The sequence below is a fragment of the Ursus arctos genome, unplaced genomic scaffold (genome assembly GCF_023065955.2).
Source record: "Ursus arctos isolate Adak ecotype North America unplaced genomic scaffold, UrsArc2.0 scaffold_25, whole genome shotgun sequence".
NCBI classification, from domain to species: domain Eukaryota; kingdom Metazoa; phylum Chordata; class Mammalia; order Carnivora; family Ursidae; genus Ursus; species Ursus arctos.
In genome coordinates, this window is record NW_026622930.1 from 35,455,848 (window position 1) to 35,479,647 (window position 23,800).

Genomic DNA, 23,800 nt, shown 5'->3' on the forward strand with positions numbered 1-23,800 from the left:
AAAGAAGATAAATGGATGATAAACAAGCATATCATTAGTCATCCGGAAAATGCAAATTAAAAACACAATGAGATACCACTGCACCTCTAGTAGGATGTCTACGGAAAGCCTGACCATTCTAAGTGTTGACAGGATACAGAGCAACTGGAACCCTCATACACAGCTCTGGGAATGTAAAATAGTACAACCCCTTCAAAACATATATCTACCATATGATCCAGCCATCCCACTCCTAAACATTTACCCAGGGGAAATGAAAGCAGATGTCTACACAAAGACCATGCATAATGTTCACAGCAGCTTTATTTTTAATAGCCAAAAATTGGAAAAAGCCAAATGTCAATCAATGGGTGAATGGATGGATGAACTGGGGTATATCCATACAATGGAATACCATTCAGCAACAAAAAGGGATGAATCACTGATTTATACAACACGGATAAATCTCCAAATAATTATGCTAAGTGAAAGACGCCAGGCAAAAAAGAGACCTTGCTGTATGATTCCATTTATATAAAATTCTACAAATATACACTTCCATAGGGTCAGAAAGCTATCTTCGGTTGTCCAGAGAAAGAAGATGTAGGGTGTAAGGTGGGGCCAAACGGAGAGATGGTTTCACAGGTCTTTATATAAGTAAAAAACTTACCAAATTTTATTATGTGCGGCTTACCACTGTGTCAATTACACGCAACAGAGCCAGTGTAGGAATTATCACACTAACCTGCAAAGTGTAGACAGTTTAAGATAACAATCAGAATAGAACATAGCCTCCGCAATTCAGTGAAGATTTACAGGCTTTAAACATAAGTGATTTTACACTATTCCAGACACAATTTTTCATTTGGTAAAAGTAGGAAAGGGGGCACTTGACACAGGTCATTGGTGAAAGCGAGCAAGCGAGGCGCTGAAGCATCGGCTGTTGCATTAGACATTCTTAATTGAGATGTAGCCAATATGAAATATTTCATAATAATAAAAAAAGGAAAACTGATTTTGTTTTTTCCAATTTGACCTGTTCCACTCCTGGGCAGAACTAGGAGCTCCTCCCACACACACACACGGCCCCGAAGAATGCATCTTTTCCAGCACTGCCATGTGCATACTGCAATGGCTCGTCCATCAGGATGGGGACTCTGTCTTTGATGCTGGCAGAGTGGTCAAATGTATTCTGAACTCAGAGAGCCTGGCTTCCTGTCCGCGGCTCTGCCATTCACCTACCAGGTAGCCTCCGAAAATTACTTGATGCCCAGTTTTAGAAACTATAAAACAGGGCTAAGAGGGAATATATGGGGATTCGGTGTGAATTTATCCAAACCTAGGCCTACAAGGAAGGCCCCGCGGGATCTTCCACCTGCTGACCACTCCCTCTTCACTTGGTTCTTTCCCTCCAGCTGACCGCGCTCAGGCACAACCGCCTTCTCCCAGTTCCAGCAAAGCCACACACTGCCAAGCTCTCTGCTGACTCAGTGCGGTTTCCCCCACTGATCTTCTGCCATGCTTCTCTCCTCCCCACAACCTCCTGCCCCAACAACACGGCCAGCAACTTCTTAACAAAGATGCAGCTTAGAGAGCAGCTCCACAGAGAAGCCTTCCCGCTATTAACACGGGAGCCCCTGGCCTCTGTTTCAGCCCCCTATTGTCTCCTTCTTTCTAGTCAACATTCATTCAACGAATAGTTCTTAAGGACCTACTGCAGGTGAGGCACTGTTCCAGATTCTGACGATACCACAGTGACTACAACAGCCTTGATGGAGTGCAATCTAGCGGGGGAAGACAGGCCATTAACAGATGAGTAAAGCATGGAGTATGTTAGTTCTATGGTCAGAAGGGCCATGGAGAGAGACACCTGGGTGGCTCAGTCCGGTCAAGTGTCTGCTTTCAGCTCAGGTCATGATCCAGGGTCCTGGGATCGAGTCCCCCAACAGGTTCCTTGCTCAGTGGGGAGCCTGTTTCTCCCTCTGCCTGCTGCTCCCCCAGCTTGTGAGCTCTCTCCCTCTGTCTCTGACAAATAAATAAAATCTTAAAAAAAAAAAGTACCATGGAGAAAAACAAAATCTTTAAAAAATAAATAAATAAGTACCATGGAGAAAAACAATAAATCGTGAACAGGGGAATGGGAGTTGCAAGAGGGGTTGTGATTTTTAAATGTGGGGTTTTGCCAAGGCTCACTGAGAACACAATATTGAGTAAAGAAGTGAAAGGGGTCAGGGAGGGAACCAGACAGATATGGGGGCTGAGCAGGGGGCATTCCAAGCAGAGGAAACATCAAGTCCAAAGGCATCTCAAACAGCAAGGAAATTAGTTTGGCTCTAGAAGTATGAGCAAAAAGCAGAGCAGCAGATAAGATCAAAAAGGTGAAAGAGTGGAGAATGAGGAGGACCAGATGGGGTAAGCTCTGGGGGCCAGTCAGGTCTGCCTTTCACTCAGAGGCAGATGGAAAGCCACTGAAGGATTTTAAACAGGGAAGTGTGTGATCTGATTGACATTTTAAAATCTGCAATTAGTTTGCTAATGTTTTTCACGTTCTGTGGCTCTTCCCCAGCTCTTCCCCATTACTGGCGGGAACCAAAGCAGTCCCGCGCACGGTTATAACCCAAGGACCTAGCACAATACATTGTAGGCACTCAATAAATATTTATTAGATAAATGAGGTAATCTATGCAAAGCATTTACTGGCACAAAATAAGCCCTCCATAAATGGTAACTATTATTATTTGGAACCCCAGATTTCAGCACAGTGGCTGACATACAGTAAGAGCTTACTTGAGTAAATGAATAATTTTGTGATATTATTTAAAAATCTTTATTAAAAACATATGACTAATGACCAATTAATCAATTGCTTTTCACTCTTACCCTTACTTTTTAAGATATGGCTGATTTCATTTTTGAGCTTTAAACTGTTACTTTAAACTGTTAAGCTACTGAGGGCACTACCTAGAATAATCCCATTGTGATTCAGTTCTCTAAACATACAGCAATATTCTGCAAACACAACTAGCACTAATGTACTGAAATGCTTGTAAAATTTCTAATTGGGTAAACTTATTCACACGATTTTTTTTAAAGCAATCTTAATGTACGAGGCTAAGCCGACCAAACTGGTTTGATTTTTATTTTTGTTGAATTCAAATAAAGTTCAGTTGACTCAAACATGTGAACAAAGACCTAAGAATTTCCACTTTTTACTTATTTTGACATCTCCAGAGTCTTCACACACACACAAAAAAACTTAATGAGGATTACACCTGCTCCCTGCTCCCTCGTGGTGCTTTAGGGGTAGGGGGCGTAATGGCGGGGCTAAGGCCGTTTAGTAATTATCTCCGGAAAAGCACTTTAAAGTCCCAACAGTCTTCCAGAAAGAAAACTAAAAAAGGAGTCATGCATTAAAGTACCAAAACACGCCAAATATTCCAACTCATAAAAGGTGAACACACTCTCCTGGTGATATTTACAAGGTCTGAATGGCAGGGACCCGAGTGGTGAAGGGCCAGGTATGTTCATTGTAACCCCGAACCCTAAAAGTAGCCGAACACATCCGAGCACAACCACATAATAACTGGAAGGAGGACTTGGGAGGTAGGGAAACTTTCAAAAAAAGCAGATGAAAGTTGCTTGAAATCAAACAAACTTTAAAAAAAGAGAAAAAGCGATGCCAAAGTGTTGAGCGGCTACAAAGAAACACCCTCGGTTGGGCTCTGACTTGCTGGTGCTTGTACACAATCGTGCCTGCTGGCATCCTGCTCAGACGCTCCTTTCCACTAGGGGAGGGGAAAATAATAACTTTCGGAAATAACAAGCGTCCACAAAGGCAAATGTTACACAGGACTTCTCAAGCTCCATCTAATAAGGCAGCACATGTTGTTTCGAGCAGCACTGATTCCACACAAGTCCTCCACCCCCCCCCGCTTTTTTTTTAAGAGAAGAAAAATAACCTAAGGAGGAGAAGGTGCTACCGTCAGACCCTCAAGGCAATTTCAGACAACAAAGACACCAAGCAATCAAAATGGAATTATAATCCGAGCGGTCCGAGCGGCCCCCGGCGCGGGGGCGTTTGGCTGCCGCGCCCGCCGCTCTTCCTCGAGTGCTGGGGCCCCCGGGTCCCCGCGCCCTCTCCAGCCCCGTTGCGCCCCGGCCCGCCGCCTCTCGGGGACGCGGGGCGAGCCTCGCGCCGCCCACGCTTTGGCAATCTCCGCGCCGCGGCTCTCCGCGTTCTATCTCACGCGGGGTTCAAAATCTTTCCCGCCCAGGCGTGACGCGAGGAACGAAAACAATCAGCGGATCCGGAGCGCTTGGGCCTGGGCCCGACGGGGGCGGCGCGGGGATCAGGGCCGAGCCCCCTGCGCAGCCCCTTTCTGAGCCGGGCGGACCGGCGGGCTGGGGCCCGGAGGTGACACAAAGAAGCCGGAGACACAAACGCCACCCGCTGGCGCTCGCTCCAATCCCCGGAGCGCCCCGCCCGCTGACAAGTTTGCGGCGCCCTCCACGCACCCCGCTCTCCCCACCCGGGGAAAGTTTCCGGTGACCGGGCTCGGACCCCGGCAGCGGGTCGGTTCTCGCGCCAACCGCCCCCGCCCCCGACTCGGGGACCTTTCCCTCCCTCGCCCCCGCCCATTCTCCTCCCTCCCTCCCGCTCTCCTTCCCCGCCTCAGCCCGCTCTCTCCGGGGCGCACCGGGGCGCTGGGGGCCCGCGACCGCACTCACCCGCTACTGGCCGGGCTAGGGGCGAGGGCGCGGGCTGGGGCCGGCCCAGGTCGGCGCCCCGCTTGCCTTGCTGCCTCGATAGCGCCCTTTGCTCGTTCTCCCGCTCGCTTTTTCGGTGCAGCTGAAGGCTCGGGACGCAGCAGAGCGCGCTCCGCTCCTCGGCGGTAGGAAAGCTGCAAACCACGCCCCGCGCCTTCCCCGCCCGCCGCCTGCCTCTGAGTCCCGCGCTCGCCGCTCCGCGGCCAGTGTCGAGCCCGCCCGCGAGCGGCGGAGGCGGAGCCGCCCGTCTCCCCACGCAGGCCCCGCGGCCGCCCCGGTCTGGCAACTTTCTTTCCGTGCTTTGGGACGTGAGAGATGGTCTGAGCGAGATGCTAGCTCCATGCAGGTTAACGACAGGGGGTAGGAAGAATGTCACAAATTCCCTCAGTAAAGCTTTTCTACCCGATTTCATCAAGGAACTTCTCTAACCTTCCTGGTCTCCTGGGTCTTTGAGGTGGGAGTAAGAGAGCCGATGTGCAAATTAGCTATCAAACCTTGATCAAGTCATCTAACCTTTGTGAACCTTTTGTAGAATGAGGATTTGGGATCAGATGACCTTTAAGATCTTGGTCAGTATTTCTCGTAGCGTAGTCCGGACTTCAGGATCACCTGGAGGGAAGGCGAGGCACTTGTTAAAATGCGGAGTACTGGGTCCTTCCCTCCCCCCGCTCAAAAACGGCCTCAGTCTTATGACATCATATGCATCTTCCAGATCTGAAACTCACTGGAAGCTGGATCCTTGGGAATCCATCCTGCAGGTGCCAGTTTGATATACCAACAAATTACTCAATGCCCTTGGACTCAGGATGATGTCGATTGACTCCCACTTACCTCTTGTACGGCTACGGCAGCAGTAGTAAGGCACTCGAAGTCCTAAATGAAAGGTATTGTATGAATTCATTATTACGAAATAAATGACTTTAAAATATTTGTGTTTGTATTGCAATCAAGTTTAACTTCTTATAAATCCGAGCTCATATATATTGTATGGCTGTAGAATCTTGTCTGCATTACTTAGTTAAATTTGGTGGTTATGATCCAAACCAAATGGTAAGGAGCAGACATTAGAGTTTTGATAATACATTCAATTAACATATATTAATGAAAAAAATCGTTGTAAATTTTACCCACAGTTTGGGACAATCATTTCAAAAACTTGTACTCACAAAAACTTGTACTTCTGTTGCGTACTGGATGATTCAGTTAAGTGATTTGACATGCACTTTTTATTGATGGTCAATAGCTCAACCCAACAAAACAGCACAGTGTCAGTCTATGTGCCATTCCTTGTAATCCAAGATAATCATTCTGATAGTATCACTTCTTCTTAGACTACCAGGTTTGCATTATTTATTTTTAATGGTGTGGGTCACAACAAAGGTCAATAAAGCAAGAAGATCCTTCTGGTCCTACGGTGTTTTTTCATAGAGCCATTTGCCCGATATAATACATACAAATCAAAGAGCCAATTTCAGGGAAGTCTGGGCTCTAGGGTTTATGGAGCTGTCTACATAGCATTGTCTGTTATTTTCCTTCTCTGTTCTATTCATGCTATTCACTTCCATTTTACATTGGTTGCTTCCTTTAGAGTAAATGCTGCAAAATCATCATGGCAACAGTCTCTAGAGAAAATATTATGAATCATTTCTTAATTATTGTTCCCTCTAGGCATCTGTGCTACAAGTCCTCAGAGTGAAAGGACTATTGTTCCATATTGTATCTAGTGCACTTAGAATAAAGTGTCTTAAAATGTTTTCAGATATCCCCAGTTAGAGTCTTTTAATGATCTGTGATGTCTCCTAGCCATGCCTGTTTGGATATAAAAGTAATACCTACTTTTAAATCAGCAAATGAGACTAATGACAGGAGCACTGAAACAGATCCTCCATACTTTGAAATGAAAGTAAAAGGTAATGCTAAGCCAAACAGAGACACACCCGGTTCTTTTGAAACACAACACTGAGCATGTGAACGGATGGTTCATATGCTCACATCCCTGACTGACAGAGGCAGGGTTGCCATGAACCCAGCCCTGCCCGCATTCTCCCATGCACCAAAAAACAGAGCTAGTACAATAACATAGTATGATGTCATGTGATGCCTCTTAGCTATTATTCATGTCCAGCATCTGTATTTTTAGCAGAAGTTCCCATTCAGCTCAACAGCCCACCTGAGAGATTTTGCCAGCTCCAATTGTGCTAAACACAAGTTTTGCAAATTGATCCGACCGAAAGCACATCTGGGGCTTGGTACACAAGCATGCTGTGGAATACGGTGAGAACTACCAAAGCAAACATCCGATACGTACCGGCACATTGTACTGAGCAGGACAAATAACATAGTCTGAGGTGCTCTAGAGAGTTGGACATCCTCATGCCATTAAAGGAATTAAATTCACCACTTTTAAAGTTGGGCAGCAGCTCCTCTCTGTCACAGCGTGGGTTTCTCTGAACTAGAGATGTTGTTTACATTCCTGTGTCCCACAGTAGGCTGTCCAGTTCCTTGTCCTTGCATCCGGAGTGCCTAAATAAGAATGGCAATGGATTTTATAGTGGGAGCAAATGCTAGTCTTGTTACTTGGGTGTCATGTTGAGAAGTTTGGCAAGAAAGGATACAAACTGAATAGTAACTGAGTCTCGGCCAGGGGCACAGAAGGAAGACTTGACACTAGTATCATCTATTTATCAACCCTGATGGTAATAGAAGATAATAATGTTACATGATTGACCAGATGGATAAGTGAGTTTAAGAACAACACAAAGTATCTGTAGCTGAAGGGGCAGGAATTATGTTAATTAATCTGAGGCAGGGTGAGAAGAGTTACTACCAAAGACAAAAGGAGATTGGCTTAGAGCTAACCGCTCCTTGTTAGGATGCGAAGTCTGCTGATGTCAAGGAACAATCTTTCGCCACAATATTTTTTAACATTGGGAGCACTTGTATGAGCCTGGGATGAAAATAGCTGGCCAGGAACACAGCTCTGTTCCTCTTTGTCCAAGATTCCAATCACACCCTTTGACGGTCTGAGCTCCTTATCTCATTCTGGTCTTGTTTCCTGCCAAACCTGGAAACTAACAGAAATAAATATTGCCTAATTGCTCCCTTGACCAATGTGATCTCTCTGACCATTGTCCTGATTATAAAAAGTTGGGTCTGACAACATGCAAGTGTCTACTGTCAATTTATGCAGTGGCTGGTCTCCTAAAATACTGAGCCAATCAATCAAGTTTCTGCCAATGGAGTCAGAGAGGCCAACATTCTAGAGTTTGAAGAAAAACTAAAACAAATATGCCGCAATTTAGTGAAAACATACATGTAAAGAGCTACGCATGGAGCCTGGCAGGCAGGAAGCACTTAACAAGTAATTGCTGTTATTGCAATAATTTCAGTCAGTAACAGCAGGTACTATTTCAAAAGCACTTTTATTGTATTGATAAATTATAGTATTGGATTAAAGAAATATCCCATAACTCACCTCACTTTATAAAGAAGACAGATAAGCCTAAGAATAAAATATTTGCCTAATGAAATAAAACTGGTATTGGCAGTCCCTGGATTAGAACCTAGAGAAGCTTTTAGTCAGAAATAAATGTATCATTTAGAGGAATCCTGTTATATATCTTGTTTGTTTTATTCTCAAATGCAAAACATTGACTTAATCATACTGCTTAGTTTACAATAAAATACAATAAAAATAAGAGACATCAACTCTCTCTCAAGCCAATGCAGTTCTGATGGATCAAATTAGAGATATAAAAAATCTAACAACAAAATAAATAAAGTAGGTCTCATGGGTATATTCACATTTATACCTCAAAAGTAGAGAGTATACTTTCCTGCTGGACACATGTGGATTCAGTCATGAAAATTGACTTTGTACTGTGTCACTTCTCAATAACAGAACTAGAAATAATGCAAATAGTGTTTTAATTAAACAATAATAGTAATAAACACTATAATAATACTAAAAATTGATAACAAAATCTGAAAAGAAACAATCCTTCCACCTAGAAATTTTAAAGTGTGCTATTAAAGAAGTATTGGATGAAATGAAAACTAGTATACAAATTGAATTCATAATTTCTAAAAACAAAAAAAAAGATAATGGAAATAATATACATCAGAACCTATAAAAAACAAATCAATGATTAGGGGAAAATTTGTAGCCTTCAAATATGTATATAATGAAAAGAAAAGAATGACTATAAATGAATTATATTTCTAACTCAAAAAGCTATACCAGGGACACCTGCGTGGCTCAGTCAGTTAAGTATCTGCCTTTGGGGGGCGCCTGGGTGGCACAGCGGTTAAGCATCTGCCTTCGGCTCAGGGCATGATCCCGGCGTTATGGGATTGAGCCCCACATCAGGCTCCTCCGCTATGAGCCTGCTTCTTCCTCTCCCACTCCCCCTGCTTGTGTTCCCTCTCTTGCTGGCTGTCTCTATCTCTGTTGAATAAATAAATAAAATCTTTAAAAAAAAAAAAAAAAGCATCTGCCTTCAGCTCAGGTCATGATCCCAGGGCCCTGGGATCAAGTTCTGCTTTGGGCTCCTTGCTCAGTGGGGAGTCTGTTTCTCCCTCTGCCTGCCACCCCCTTTGCTTGTGCTCTCTATCTCCCCAACAAATAAATGAATAAAACCTTCTTTTTTAAATCTTGTTTAAAAAAAAAGAAAGAAAAGCAGAAGGAAGAAAATAAAGATAAAAACAGAAATCAACGTGGTTGAATACAGACAACCAACAGACTAATAAAGAAATCAACCTGCTGACTATTTGGGGGAAAAAAAGATTTTAATGGCAGACGACTATAAAGCTAATCCAGAAAAAAAAGGTGGGGGGGAAGCATAAACATTCAAAATAAGAAATGATAAGAGAGAGTCATTAAAACAGAAAGTAACATGGTACTATGTAATTATTTTCATAGTATTAGACTGCAATATGCCAAAATTAATCCCACTAAATATGGAAAGCCTGGGCAAACCAATTTTATTAGAAGAAATAAAGAAAGATATCCAATAACTATCCACACAAAAAAGCACCAGGCTCAGCTGGTTTCACAAAGAAATTCTAAATCCCCAAAGATCTGATACCTAGATGATATATAGATTGTTTCAGAGCATTTTAAAAGAAAAAGTCATTCCAAATTGTTTTTTTGAAGCCAGCATAACATCAATTTCAAAATATGACAAATATTGTTCAACTCTCACTTATGGTTATGGATATAAAAAATTCTAAGTCAGATATTAGCAGCAGAATCCAAAAGCATATTTTTTAAAATTATGCAATCCTACTCCTTAGTATTTATTCAAATAGCAGAAAACTTCTATCCATACATAAACGTGCATGGATGTTTATAACGGTTTTATTTGTAATTGCCAAAACCTGGAAGCAACTAAGATATCCTTCAGTAGATGAATAGATGAGTAAATTGTGGTACACCCAGACAATGGAATATTAATCAGTGCTAAAGAGAAATGAGCTATCAAGCCACAAAAAGACACAGAGGAAATTCCTTTTTTTTTTAAGTAGGCTCCACGCCTAGCACGGAGACCAAAATGGGGCTTGAACTCACGATCCTGAGATCAAGACCTGAACTGAGAGCAAGAGTCAGTGGCTTAACCAACTGAGCCACCCAGACACAGAGGAGACTTAAATGCATGTTACTAAGTGAAAGAAGCTAATCTGAAAAGGCTACACACCGTATGACTCCAACAATACAACATTCTAACAAAGGCAAAACTATGGGGACAGTAAAATGATCAGCGGTTTCAGGGGGTCAGGGGAAAGGATGAATAGGTGGACCACAAAGGACTTTTAGGGCAGCGAAATTATTCTGTATGATGATACAATGGTGGGCACATGTCATTACACAATTATCCAAACCCATAGAATATACAACACCAAGAGCAAACACTCATGTAAACTATGGACTTTGAGTGATAGTAATTTGTCAATATAAGCATGTTGATTATAACAGATGTACCTGGTGGAGGACATTGATAGTGTGTAGAGGGCAGGAGATATACGGGAACTCTCTGCACTTTCCACTCAATTTTGGTGTAAACCTAAAACTGCTCTAAAGAAACAAAGTCTATTAAAACTTTAAAAAACAAAACAACAAACAGCAACAACAACAAAAAGTCTTTATGACCAAGACGGGTTTATTCTAAGAACATAAGGATGGTCTGACATTAAGAAGATCATTAATATAATTTATCCAATAATATAATATATACAAGGAGGAAATGATAAGATTAGTTCCACAGGTGTGGAAAAGATCTTTGACACAATTCAATATCTATTTCTGTTTTTAAAAAATTCAATGAAGTAGAAATCGATAGATACTTCATAACATAATAAAATATACCTCAGCATCTTACTTACCAGAGAAAGATTAGGGGCATTCTTACTAAGGTCAGAAACGAAGCAAGAATGCTCACTATCTCCATAACTTACTATTTTATTTTATTTATTTATTTATTTATTTATTTATTTATTCATTTATTTATTTATTTAAGATTTTATTTATTTGACAGAGACAGCCAGCGAGAGAGGGAACACAAGCAGGGGGAGTGGGAGAGGAAGAAGCAGGCTCACAGCGGAGGAGCCCGATGTGGGGCTCGATCCTAGGGATCCGGGATCACGCCCTGAGCTGAAGGCAGACGCTCAACGGCTGCACCACCCAGGCGCCCCATATAACTTACTATTTTAATGGAGATCAGTCAATGTAATAAAACAAGACAGTTCAATTAAAGGCATAAAATTGAAAAGAAGTGAAATTACATTTGCCAATGTTATGAAAATACACCTAGAAAATTCCAAAAATCAATACTAAAACTAACACAGACATTAAAGAATTCAGTAACATTGCTATATTTAAAATTAATGTATAAAACCAATATCCTTCATATAAATCAAACAATAAGATAAAAGACTTAATGTAAAACTAAACCCTTGTTAAGGGTAAACTTAACAAGAAACATACAAACTTATATGAGAGAAATCTTTTAAAAAACTCTTCAATAGTATGGGGCGCCTGGGTGGCACAGCGGTTGAGCGTCTGCCTTCGGCTCAGGGCGTGATCCCGGGGTCCTGGGATCAAGCCCCACATCAGGCTCCTCCGCTGGGAGCCTGCTTCTTCCTCTCCCACTCCCCTGCTTGTGTTCCCTCTCTCGCTGGCTGTCTCTCTGTCAAATAAATGAATAAAATCTTTAAAAAAAAAAAAAAACTCTTCAATAGTAGCCTTGAACAAATGAAAAGGATTCCTTGCTCTTAGATAAAGCAAATAAAATAAAAAAGATGTCAATTTTCCTCAACATTAACATTTAAATGTAAAGCAATGCCATAATGGTACTAACGTGATTTTTTTGTCTTCCAGAGTTAAGTAAGTTGATCAGCAAAATCAAAAGAAAATGACCAACTGGGAGGATATATTGCTATTTACACGACAGGTAAAGGGCTAATTACCATAATGTATGTTTAAAAATGAATAGAATCATCAAAATCCAATAGAAAAAATGGGCAAAATGCATGAACAGAAAATTCACAGAAAAAGATATATAAATGGATCTCAAACATATGAGATGATGTCCAACTTCATAAGAGAAATCCAAATTAAAATTACACTGAAATATCATTTAGTACCTATTAGTTTGGCAAAGATTCAAAAGCCTGACAATGTATGCCATTCATGTGGCTCTGTGGAAAAACACTCTCATATGTTGTTGCTGGGCGCAAAATGGTTCAATCCCATATAGAGAAAAATTTGGCAATATCTCATAAAAGCTACATATAATCCCACTAAGAATTTGCCCTGAGGAAGTAGTTCTACAAAAACAAAACAAAATATGCACACGGTTTTCCACTGCAGCTCTATTTGTCCCACTGCCAGATGATTTCTCTTAGGTTTTGCCAGTGGGAGACGGAGATAGGAAGACAAGAGAAGGGGAGGAGAAGCTCTTGCTTCCTGTTTCCGGTTCTAATAAAATCCCTCCAGCAGCATGAGGGCAGCTATACCTCCAGGTTTCTGGTGCTGTTTGGCACTCACAGCTTCAGTGGCTTGTCACCTTCTTCCTAGAAGTTCAACACCAATCTCAGAATGCTCCTCCAAACATCTGAGCCCTAGCTGTGGGGCATCTGAGAACCAGTCCCATCGTGCCTAATAAGATCATTGGTAGGCAGTGGTTGCAGAGAAACAAGCACAGCCTGTGGGAGCCCCTCGTCCAGGTCCCTAGATCTTATTCATGCTATCTCTTCCATTTTGTTCCCTATTGTCTTCTTCCTACAGTTATTAATTCTGGGAGGCCTAAATAAGTGGAAGGATGTGTATCTTTTCATGAAATGGCAATCAGCAAACTACCCTTGGCAAAGACATCATCAAGATTGGGGTCTCTGAATGATCACATTGAGCAAAATCAGTCTCTAGGCTAAAATGCTTACTTTGGAGCTGTTACTTGAAAGAGAAAAATGTCTATATTATTTAAGCCCTCTATTTTGGGCTCTGTTTTCTGTAATAACTTAGCCTAATGCACACTAAAATACTGGATTAAAGATTTAGATATGAAAACCAAATTTTTTTAAACTTTTGGAAGAAAATAGAAATTATCTCCATAACCTCTGGATATGAAATGATTTCTTAAAGCACAAAAAGCACTAACCATTAAAAAAACCTCCACATTAAAATTAAGAACTGTTCATTAAAAGACACCTACATTAAAGGAGTGAAAGATGAGTTTTCATCACAAGGAGAACATTTTTTTCTCTCTCTTTTTTTTCTTTTTTATTGTATCTACACGAGAACATGGATGTTTCCTAAACATATTGTAGTAATCATTTCACAATATATATAAACCAAACCATCATGTATACACCTAAACTTATACAGGAATGTATGCCAATTAGTTCTCAATAAAACTGGAAAAAATAATTTAAAAAATAGAGGTTAAAAAAGGGAGGGCTAAAAAGACAAGTCATAGAAAAGAAATATTTTTGACACGTGTAATGGACAAAGATCAAGAATCCAGAATATATTGTGAAAATTAACGGAAACTTTACTAAAATGGAGTCAGAAGGTCCAATAAGGGGAGCTCTCATGCCCTACCACTTGTCAATTTCAGACCCAAAGGAAGAGAGGGACCTTGCAGGTGGATACTACTTTATTATCCCTACAGGAGGAAGAAAGGTTTACCTCCTTCCCTGGCAACAGCCCAGCACATGAGAGACTGTCAGAACTCAGCCAATAAAAACTACTATACTTTCAACTCCCAATTAATGTCAATGGACTTGTTGTTTATAACAGACTTCCCAACTTCCCCCTTTCCTCTATACAAGAGCTTACCTCTCCTTTGTTTTTTGGACTTGGCTATGGACTTTGCCATAGCTAGCTTGTCCCAGATTGCAATTCTTTGTTATTGCTGAAAAAACTCATCTTTTGCTAAAAAATAACTGGAAGTTTTATTTTTAAGGTTAACAACATGGGGGCATCTGGATGGTTAAGTTGGATAAGTGTCTGCCTCTTGATTTGGCTCAGGTCATGATCTCAAGGTCATGAGGTCGAGCCCTGCATCAGGCTCCACACTGAGCATGGAATCAGCTTGGGATTCTCTCTCTCCCTACCTCTCCACCCCCCCATCACCCCCACTTGCATGTGTACTCTTTCTCAAAAAAAAAAAAGAAAAAAGAAAAAAGAAAAAAGGAGAAAGAAAGAAAGAAAGAAAGAAAGAAAGAAAGAAAGAAAGAAAAGTTAACAATATGTAGAACTTCCACAAAATCAATGGGAAATAGTAGACAAAGAGAATACCTGAACTGCAACTTTAGAGAAAACCCAAATGGTCCATAAGTAGAAAAAAATGTTCCACCTTATTACTAATCAGAAAATTTAAAATAAGACCATAGTGGGATAACATTTTTACCCACTAGCTTTTGGAAAAATAAAGAAATCGGAAAATACCAAGCGCTAATGAAGACATAGATCAATAGGAACTCTTACACACTGCTAGCGCCAGCTGGTAAAATTGTTTTGAAGATCAATCTCACAATATCTTGTAAAACTAAACATTTGCAAACTCTAAGACAGAAGATTTCCATTTCTAGGTATACTGTGTATATCTGGGGCCAGCACAAAATGTACATATATTTGATATGCACAAAAACGTATATGTATAGGGGTGTCTGGGTGGCTCAGTCAGCTAAGTGTCTGAAACTTGATTTCAGCTCAGGTCATGATCTCAGGGTTCTTGGATCGAGCTCCCTGTTGGGCTCTGCACTCAGTGGGGAGTCTGCTTGTCCCTCTCCCTCTCCCTCTGCCTTTCCCCCTGCTCATACTTTCTCTCTCTCTCACTCTCTCAAATAAACAAATAAAGTCTTTTTTAAAACATGACTCATGTGTGTTTCTAGTAGTATTATTTTTATTATTTTTTAAATATTTTATTTTTTGATAGAGAGAGAGCAGAAGCAGAGGGGGAGGAAGGCAGAGGGAGAGGGAGAAGTAGGCTCCCAAGGAGCAAGGAGCCTGATGCGGGACTCGATCCCAGGACCCTGGGATCATGACCTGAGTCAAAGGCAGACACTTAACTGACTGAGCCACCCAGGTGCCCCCTAGTAGTATTATTTTAAAAATAAACTTTATTGAGGAATAATTTATTTAGAATAAAATGCACAGATTTTAAGTGTATAATTCAATGAGTTTTTTTTTTTTAAGATGTGTTCATTTGAGAGGGAGAAGAGAGAGAGTGAGTGGGGAGAGGAACAGAGGGAGAGGGAGAGAGAATCTCAAGCAGATTCCCCACTGAGTGCAGAACTGAATGTGGGACTCAATCCCATGACCCATGGGATCATGACCTGAGCTGAAATCACAAGTCGGATACTTAACCGACTGAGCCACCTAGTCACCCCAGTTCAATGAGTTTTAATGAATGTATATACATGTGCTACCATTTCCACAGTCAAAATATAGAATATTTACATAACCCCAGAAAATTCCTCTGTTCTTTTTGTAGTCAATTCCTTCCTCCAGGCAACAATTGATCTTATTTCCATCAGCATAGATTGGTTTTCTCTGTTCTAGAATTTATATAAATGAAATTATATAGTATAATATATACTTTTAGTATAATATATACATTCTTTTATATATTATTTTATAATATAGGTGTTCTTTCATATATTTTCTATATGTAGTATAATATATGCACTATTTTGTGGTGGCTTCTTTCCCTCCAAAGAATGTTTTTGAGATTTGTTGGGGGAGAAGAAATTTTCATTACTTTTCAAGATCCTTCTGGATGGACTAAGAACCAAATTGACATGAGACAGATTAACAGGAGAAAATCAAATTTACCTTCATAGGTATAGGGAATCCACATGGAAAATCAAATTTACCATCATAGGTATAACAGGAGAAAATCAAATTTACCTTCAGAGGTATAGGGAATCCACATAGACATGGGATTCCAGAGACAGTCAGACAACATAAGGTTTATCTGAGCTAAGGAGAGGGTTAGAGGTCTGGATATACAAAGGAAAGAAATACCATTAGCAGGAAGGTGAGAGGAGATGTTTGGAAAATAAAGGTTGCCTTTCTGCAGCTAAGTTTCTTAGGTAAAGAGGAATCTCTGTTAATAGTTCTTTTTCTGGTATAGACAGGTAGTTGAGGGGAGGAGGGAAAGAGCTTTCCTGAAATCAACTGGGTTTTGATTGCTTTTAACTCAAGATAATTTTCATGACAAAGCGGCCCAGCTTGGGGCAGCCTGCTCTTGCCCCTACAGATTCATCTATGTTTTCGCATGTAACAGCAGTTTGTTCATTTTTATTGATAATCTATTTTCCATTGTACATCACACTTACTGATGGCCACTGGATTGTTTCTATTTGGGACTATTATAGAAAAATCTGTGTAAATATTCTGTACAAGTCATATTATAAACATGTTTCCATTTCCCTTGGGTAAATACCTAGTAATGCAATTGCTAGGAAACTGAGTAGATCTATGCTTAATTTTATACAAAATTGTGAAATTGTTTTTCAAAGTGATTGGACCATTTTACACTTCCACAGGCAATGTACAATATTTCCAATTACCACACTTGGTATCATCAGTCTTTTTAATGTTAGTCATTTTAATGGGTGTGAAGAAGTATGTCAGTGTGGTTTTAATATGCATTTACTTGGTGACTAGTGATATTGAGCATCTTTTCATTTGCTGATTAAACTTTAATATACATATATGTGCCTACATACACATATATATGTATGTATATCTTCTCTTGTGAAGTGTATATTGAACTATTTTGTCCATTTTTTATTGGATTGTTTCTATATTGTTGTCAGAGTTCTTTCTATAGTTATCAGATTTATGTACTATCTTGCAAATATTTTCTCCCAGTCTGTGATTTGACTTTTTATTTTCTTACAGGTGTCTTTGGAAAGCTGCAGATTTGGTTTTTGTTGTTATTGTTTGAGTCCGAATATACAAATTATCAACAAACAGGTATTTACTTCATAAATGAAGAAAAGGATGTTCATGATAGGTCATTTGCTAAGGCCTCTCAATAGAGTAAGTCTTGAAATGTGGGTTATATGGTAGCAATATGTTTAACATTTTTCGAGGAACTGTCAAATATTTTTCCAAAGTGACTGCACCATTTTACATTCCCATCAGCAATGTATGCATGTTCCAATTTCTCCGTATTCTTACCAAAACTCGTTATTGTCTGTTTTTTTTTTTCTTTCATTTTAGCTATTCTACTGCGTGTGAAGTAGTATCTCATTGTGGTTGTGACTTGCATGTTGAACGTCTTTAATGCACGTATTGGCTATTTACAAATCTTCTTTGGAGAAATGTCTATTCAGATACTTTGCTCAATTTTAATAGTTGGGTCATTTGTGTTTTTATTGGTGAGTTATAAGAATTCTTTAATCATTCCTAATATAAGTCCCTCGTCTGATATATGATCTGCAAATATTTTCTCTCACATTCTGTGTGTTGGTTTTTCATTTTTTGATGATTTCCTTTAAAGTACAAAATGTTGTAATTTTGACAAACTCTAATTTATCTATTTTTCCTTTACTGTGTTTTTGAGAAACCATCACCTAACTTAAAGCCATGAAGATATACACCTAAGTTTTCTTCTTTAAGTTTTATAGTTTAAGCTCTTACATTTATGTCAGTGATTCATTTGGAGTTAATTTTTGCATATGGTGTGATGTAGGAGTCCAGCTTCATTCTTTTGCTTGTGAATATCCAATTTGCATGTGTCCCAACACCATTCATTGAGAAAACTATTTTTTCCCACCAAACTTCCTTCATGCCCATGTTGAAAATCAATTGACCATAAATGTAAGACTTATTTATTCCTTCCTGTACTTCTGAATTTACATTTTATATCATTTTCTACATGCTTAAGAATTTCCTTTAGCATTTCTTATGTTAGCATTATTTATAATGGCAAAGCAAATGAAAGGCCCCCAAAGGACCATAGATAAGAGAGTAGATTAATAAAATGTGCTATCTTCTTACCAGAGCGTATGAGCTAACAGTGAAAGTGAAATAACTACATACAAAAACAGACTACTTGTAGAAATAGAATTTTAAGAATTCTGGCTTTTATTTTGTATGAGATGATAATTCATTGTAGTTATTTGAGCAGAGGAAGAATATTACTGGACTTACATTTTGACAGGATTCTTCTGGGTGCTGTGTTGAGGCTACACTATGGGTGGGGAGGAAGGCAAGGGCAGAAGTTGGCAGATCCACTCTGAGGCTATTGTAATAATTCAGGCAACAGATGATGGTGTCTTGGGATCAAGATGGAGGAGTGGGATGATCAGAAGTGGTAAAATTCTGGAAGTATTTTGAAGGTATATTCAACATAATTTGAGAAGTGTTGATAAAGGTGAGGAATCAAGTAGGTATTAGAATGAAAGGAAAATGAATCAATTTTAAAGTAATTTTCCAAATAATAGCATAGTTGGTGTAATGATATCACAGAAATTTTGAAGCATAGTAAGTGAAAGCAGTCAGTGACCCCAACGTTTTTAGTCTGAACAAATGGAAGAATAAAGTCTTATATTATTGTCAACACTTTTCTGTAGATTAGAAATATTTTATTATACACAAATGCTGAGAATATTTTTAATAATATTATAAATATGAGTTAAAATATTAATGAATAATTTGGAGAGTTTCAAAATTAGAATATTTAAGGAATGAGATACTAAAAAACACTAGTGGGAGTATCTCAAAGACAAATGTGTATCTTAAAACTTTTCTATAAAATTTTGTATTATAATAATTATGTATGCATGATCTAAGAGCGGTTTTATCTATTTTAACGGTTTTTTATTGATGCATCTTTAGCACCTAGAAAAAGGGTAGACACATAATATGCATTCAGTAGACATTTGTTGAATAAATGAGCAAAGAGAGTCTTATTTATTCTCCAGATCCAATTCTTTCCTTATTATTTAAGCTCCACGAATACTGTGTTTGATTTACTCTGTTCTGAATGTTAAAAATTAAGAGACAGTAATATTTTTGTGTCATTATTATCAGAGTAAATATCAGTAATTACTAAATCAATCCGAAGAACTTTAAAAAAAAACCCAGAGATGAATTTTTAAGAGATATTTTAATCTGTGAAACATATGAACAAGTTAAATTAAGAAACTCAGATTTCCTTACATATTCTTTGCTATGCGTATCTTGGAATGTGTCTACTTATAAGAGATTACAAAAAATAAGACTACCTTTTGAAATAGAAGATAGAGCAGCTTATGTTCTGCAGGGCAGGATTCTATGTTGGTAAATTTATCATTCTTGCTAGGTGATAGCAAAGCTGACTTGATTAAGAGTGTGGTTATTCAAGTATGGTTAGCATACCACTGGGGGCTCACGTGATTATTTTAGTTGAGGATACCTACACACACCTTTTAAAAAACAAATCTGCGACTCTATAGACATCAATGTTTAGGACTAGGCTAAAGTAGGTATTACAATGAAAGGAATATAAGTTAAAATTATTTTTTAAATAATGGCACAGTTGGTATGATGATATTGCAAAAATTGTGAAGAGAGTAAGCGAAAGACTGAGTTAGAAAGTTGGGTTAAAGGAATAAGAAAGGGGACAGAGCACATTGTATGTCATTAATAGTGGGTTATTAATTTGATGAACTTCGGAAAGGTACTTATTTTTTTTAAAAGATTTTATTTTCAAGTAATCTCTACGCCCAACATGGGCCTCGAACTTACAACCCCAAGATCAAGAGTCACAGGCTCCACTGACTGAGTCAGCCTGGTGCCCCTGGACAGATACTACTTCTAAATGATCCATTTACTCAATGGATTTACAATTGCTCAAAGACAAAGTATAAACAGATGATATTAAAGAAAAGGTGCTAGCACTTAGCTGTGGTGTTATCGTACACAAAGATATGTAGCACTCGTGTCAATCAGTGGTCAGCTCATCGAGTGTCTGTCAGTCTGTTTTATGTCTCTCTTCACATATGTTATCTAATTGAGAAAGAAAAGTACAAGAAGACTGGGGCTATATTGATGTGTTTTACCTCCTTTGGTATTGGTAGAGCGGAACATATAGGTGGATATTTAAAAAAAAAAACTTAGTGAAATAATAGTGTATAACATGATTCGATTCAAAAATGACTGTTGAAGAATAATACACACATAGAAAAAAACATATAACTACATAGTTGAACTTTTACAAACCAAATGAACTCATAAAACTCATTTACCCTTTGTTTTTAAACTGTCTACATCTCCTGAACTTATTTGTTCACGTTTACCTGAATGTAATAGAACATTTGACCACTCATTGGAATTTCATGCCATGTTGTATCTTAGAACTTCATAACTGTGGATGCTTTTAATATTTAAAATCTACATGTGAAATCACCGAGCTTATTTTTTGTATTATTTTTTCTTCTGCCTCAGTTTGGGGGAGAAATTACCATTAAATGGTTACCGCTTCAATGCCATATAAAATTCTTTTTATTTTAAACACCTTGAATTCCAACGCAATGGGCCTTACTCCCTCCTCATATTTCTCCTGAGTTGCCCCTTCTCTTTTGCTCAAGCAGAAGTCCAAGTAGACGCAACACATGCATTGTTATTTACCAATAAAATTTTCCTGCTTTGGTATATTTTAAGTTGCTACGCTCTAGCTTATTAACAATTACAGCTTTCTTCTGGTCATTTCTCTTCTATGACAATAGCTAAACACTAAAACAGAAATGGAGAATCCACCAAATCTCACACCCGTCCCTCATGATGATTGTGTTCTGGACTCCGTAACTGCACCTGAAAGGATAATTTTCCCTTGGCAAATTATTATGATTTTCAAATTCAAAAGAGAACTTCACCAGGATTAGAGAAAGTCACAAAGTTAGAATATCGGCTAGCAGTTTAATTAAAATTTCAAGTAGTTTTGATAATGAGTAATTATATGCTTTGAATTTCACTGGCTGATACAGTGAAACAGAATAAACTTCTGCACCAGTACTTGAAAAACTACTGATCATCTTTTTTCTGGTCTTTTTCTTTTTTCCCTTTCTTGCTTCTTCTTCTTCTTCTTCTTCTTCTTCTTATTATTATTATTATTGTTCTTCTTTGTGAGTTATCTCCATTGTATTTTTCTCCTACACCGAGTCCTTCGTAACTAAAGAGCTTCCTCATCTTCTTCCTTGGTGTACATGCATATCTCCATTCCTCTGAATCTCAAGACATTTGTCTTTTTTTTGTTCATCCACTAATTTTTATGCTTCCTGTCTCTTTTATGCTCTGTTTCTCTCTTTCTGGATTCTTTCCTCCCATCTTTCCTCCCTCCCTCCCTCCTATTTCTGCTGTTCTTTCTCTTGCCTGATAGCCAAGAAATTTATCTCAAGAACTTAGAGCGATATATACCTGGTTAATTTGAAAATCATAATGTTAGCTTTTTTTTTTTTTTTAACCCATTATATTTCTTTTGGATTTTTTAAAGATTTTATTTATTTGAGAGAGAGAGAGAGTATGCACGCACAGGAGCAGGGAGAAGGGGTTGGGGGGGAGCAGAGGGAGAGGGATAAGCAGACTCCCCGCTGAGCAAGGAGCCTGACCTGACCCAGGGCTCAGCTCAACCCTGGGATCACAGCCTGAGCCGAAGGCAGATGCTTAACCCACTGAGCCACCCAGGTGTCCCGTTATATTTATTTTGAACATTTATCCACAGATTTCTTTACCACCGACAGGCTATTACAAGTCAAAGTAATGATAATCATATATAATAAATTAATAATAATAAAAATATGAGTACAGGTCCCATAAAGATGTGGTTTCTTGAATATTAAAATTTTCAAAAGCATCTATTTTCTAATTAGTTATTTTTATTTATTTTTAATTTATTTATTTTAGAGAGAGTCATGCATGAGCATCAGGCAGAGGGCTAGAGGGAGAGGGAGACAAGCAGACTTCCTGCTGAGGGGGGAGCCTGACGTGGGGCTCCAGTCCCAGGAGCCTGAGATCATGACCTGAGCCTAAATCAACAGCCAGACACTTAACTGACTGAGCCACCCAGATGACCCTTCTAATTAGTTTTTTTTAATAATGTATATTATTTTGATGACTTCAATTAGTCACTAAGATTCTTAGAAAAAAATGAGTATTATATTCTAACATCTTCTATTTCCAGAAGTCATCAGGAAGTATGTGTTTTAAGAAAACAGTTAATGAAAATAGACCAGTACTTAGACATATGCTGGAGAAAATCGTGAACTTTAAAAGAAAAAAACAAAATAGTCATATAAGTATACAGGCGAAAACAAAAATCAAGAGCAAATGTCAACAACAACAACAAAAAGAATAAACCATGCTCAGATTTTTTCTTCTATGACATCTCATATTAGAAAGCAACAAAATAATGCCCTTGTACTTAGAAATTGAGTCCCAAGACTTCTATACTTGGTCAAGATGTCACTTCAGACGTGAAGACAACAGACAGGCTCTAATAAGCAAGGGATCTGAAAATTCTTACTACCCATAACCCTTCTTGCAAAAAAATCTCCTAAGAGAGGATTAAAATCGAGATCTAAAAGTGGAGAGAGATCACCAAATTGAAGGATTGATGGGGACAATTAAAAACCAATTTAATCATAAAATTATATAATAATAATGTGCACAACTACAAAACAAAATGTTTTTAACAAGCCTTAAAAGATACATAATTAAAGGTAAAAATAACATGGATATAAGAAATGATTTCAGTTCCCCAGACAAATGGGGGAAAATAATGAGAAAGTATGGGAAAAAGTTAAAATGTCCTGATACATTTTTTTTTTATGTGTGCAATTCAAAGACTTCTGGAATATTCACAGTTTTATATCCATCACCAAAAGCCATTTTAGGATATTTTGATTTCTACAAAAAGAAACCTCACAACCCATAGTGGTTATGTCACAACCCCACAACCACCACCACCCTCTGCCCCAGGCAATAACTAATCTACTTCCATATAATTGGAATCATACATAAATGTATGATTATACATGACTCGTACGTAAATATGTGGACCCTTGTGACTGGTTTCTCTCTCTTAGTGTGTTTTTAAGGCTCCTCTATTTTGTAGTATGTACCAGCACTTCATTCTTTTTATAACCAAACGATATTCCATATAGATATACCACTTTCATTAGTTGATGGGCATTTCCTAACTTTTGGTTATTACAGATAAGACTGCTATGAAAATTTGTTTTTGTGTGAATGTATGTGTTTCTTTCTCTAGGAGTGAATCATATGGTAACTCAGTATTTAACCATTGAGGGACTGCCAAACTGTTTTTCAAAGTGGCTGCCCCATTTAATATTCCCACTCGCAATGTATGAGTGTTTTAGCTTGTACATACCCTAACCAATACTTATTTCTTTAAAGATTTATTTATTTATTTTTAGGGGTGGGCAGGGGCAGAGGGAGAGAGAGAACCCCGAGGAGACTCCCTGCTGAATTGGGAGCCCGACGTGGAGCTCGATCTCACAACCCTGAGATCATGACCTGAGCCAAAACCAAGAGTCGGAC

General features: G+C 38.8%; 1 protein-coding gene across 3 annotated transcripts in view; it reads right to left on the reverse strand.

Annotated features, from left to right (window-relative positions):
* The window catches only part of SYNE2 (spectrin repeat containing nuclear envelope protein 2), a 308,022-nt gene extending 303,068 nt beyond the window's left edge, over positions 1-4,954 (reverse strand). Inside the window, exon 1 of one of the 3 annotated variants that reach the window (XM_026486841.4) lies at positions 4,708-4,954. The gene's annotated coding sequence lies outside the window, so the exon portion shown is untranslated. Of the gene's footprint in view, positions 1-4,494; positions 4,555-4,707 lie in introns of those variants that run through there. The other 2 variants (XM_044379732.3, XM_048220054.2) reach the window with 2 other exon arrangements.
* Positions 4,955-23,800: the final 18,846 nt, after the last annotated feature.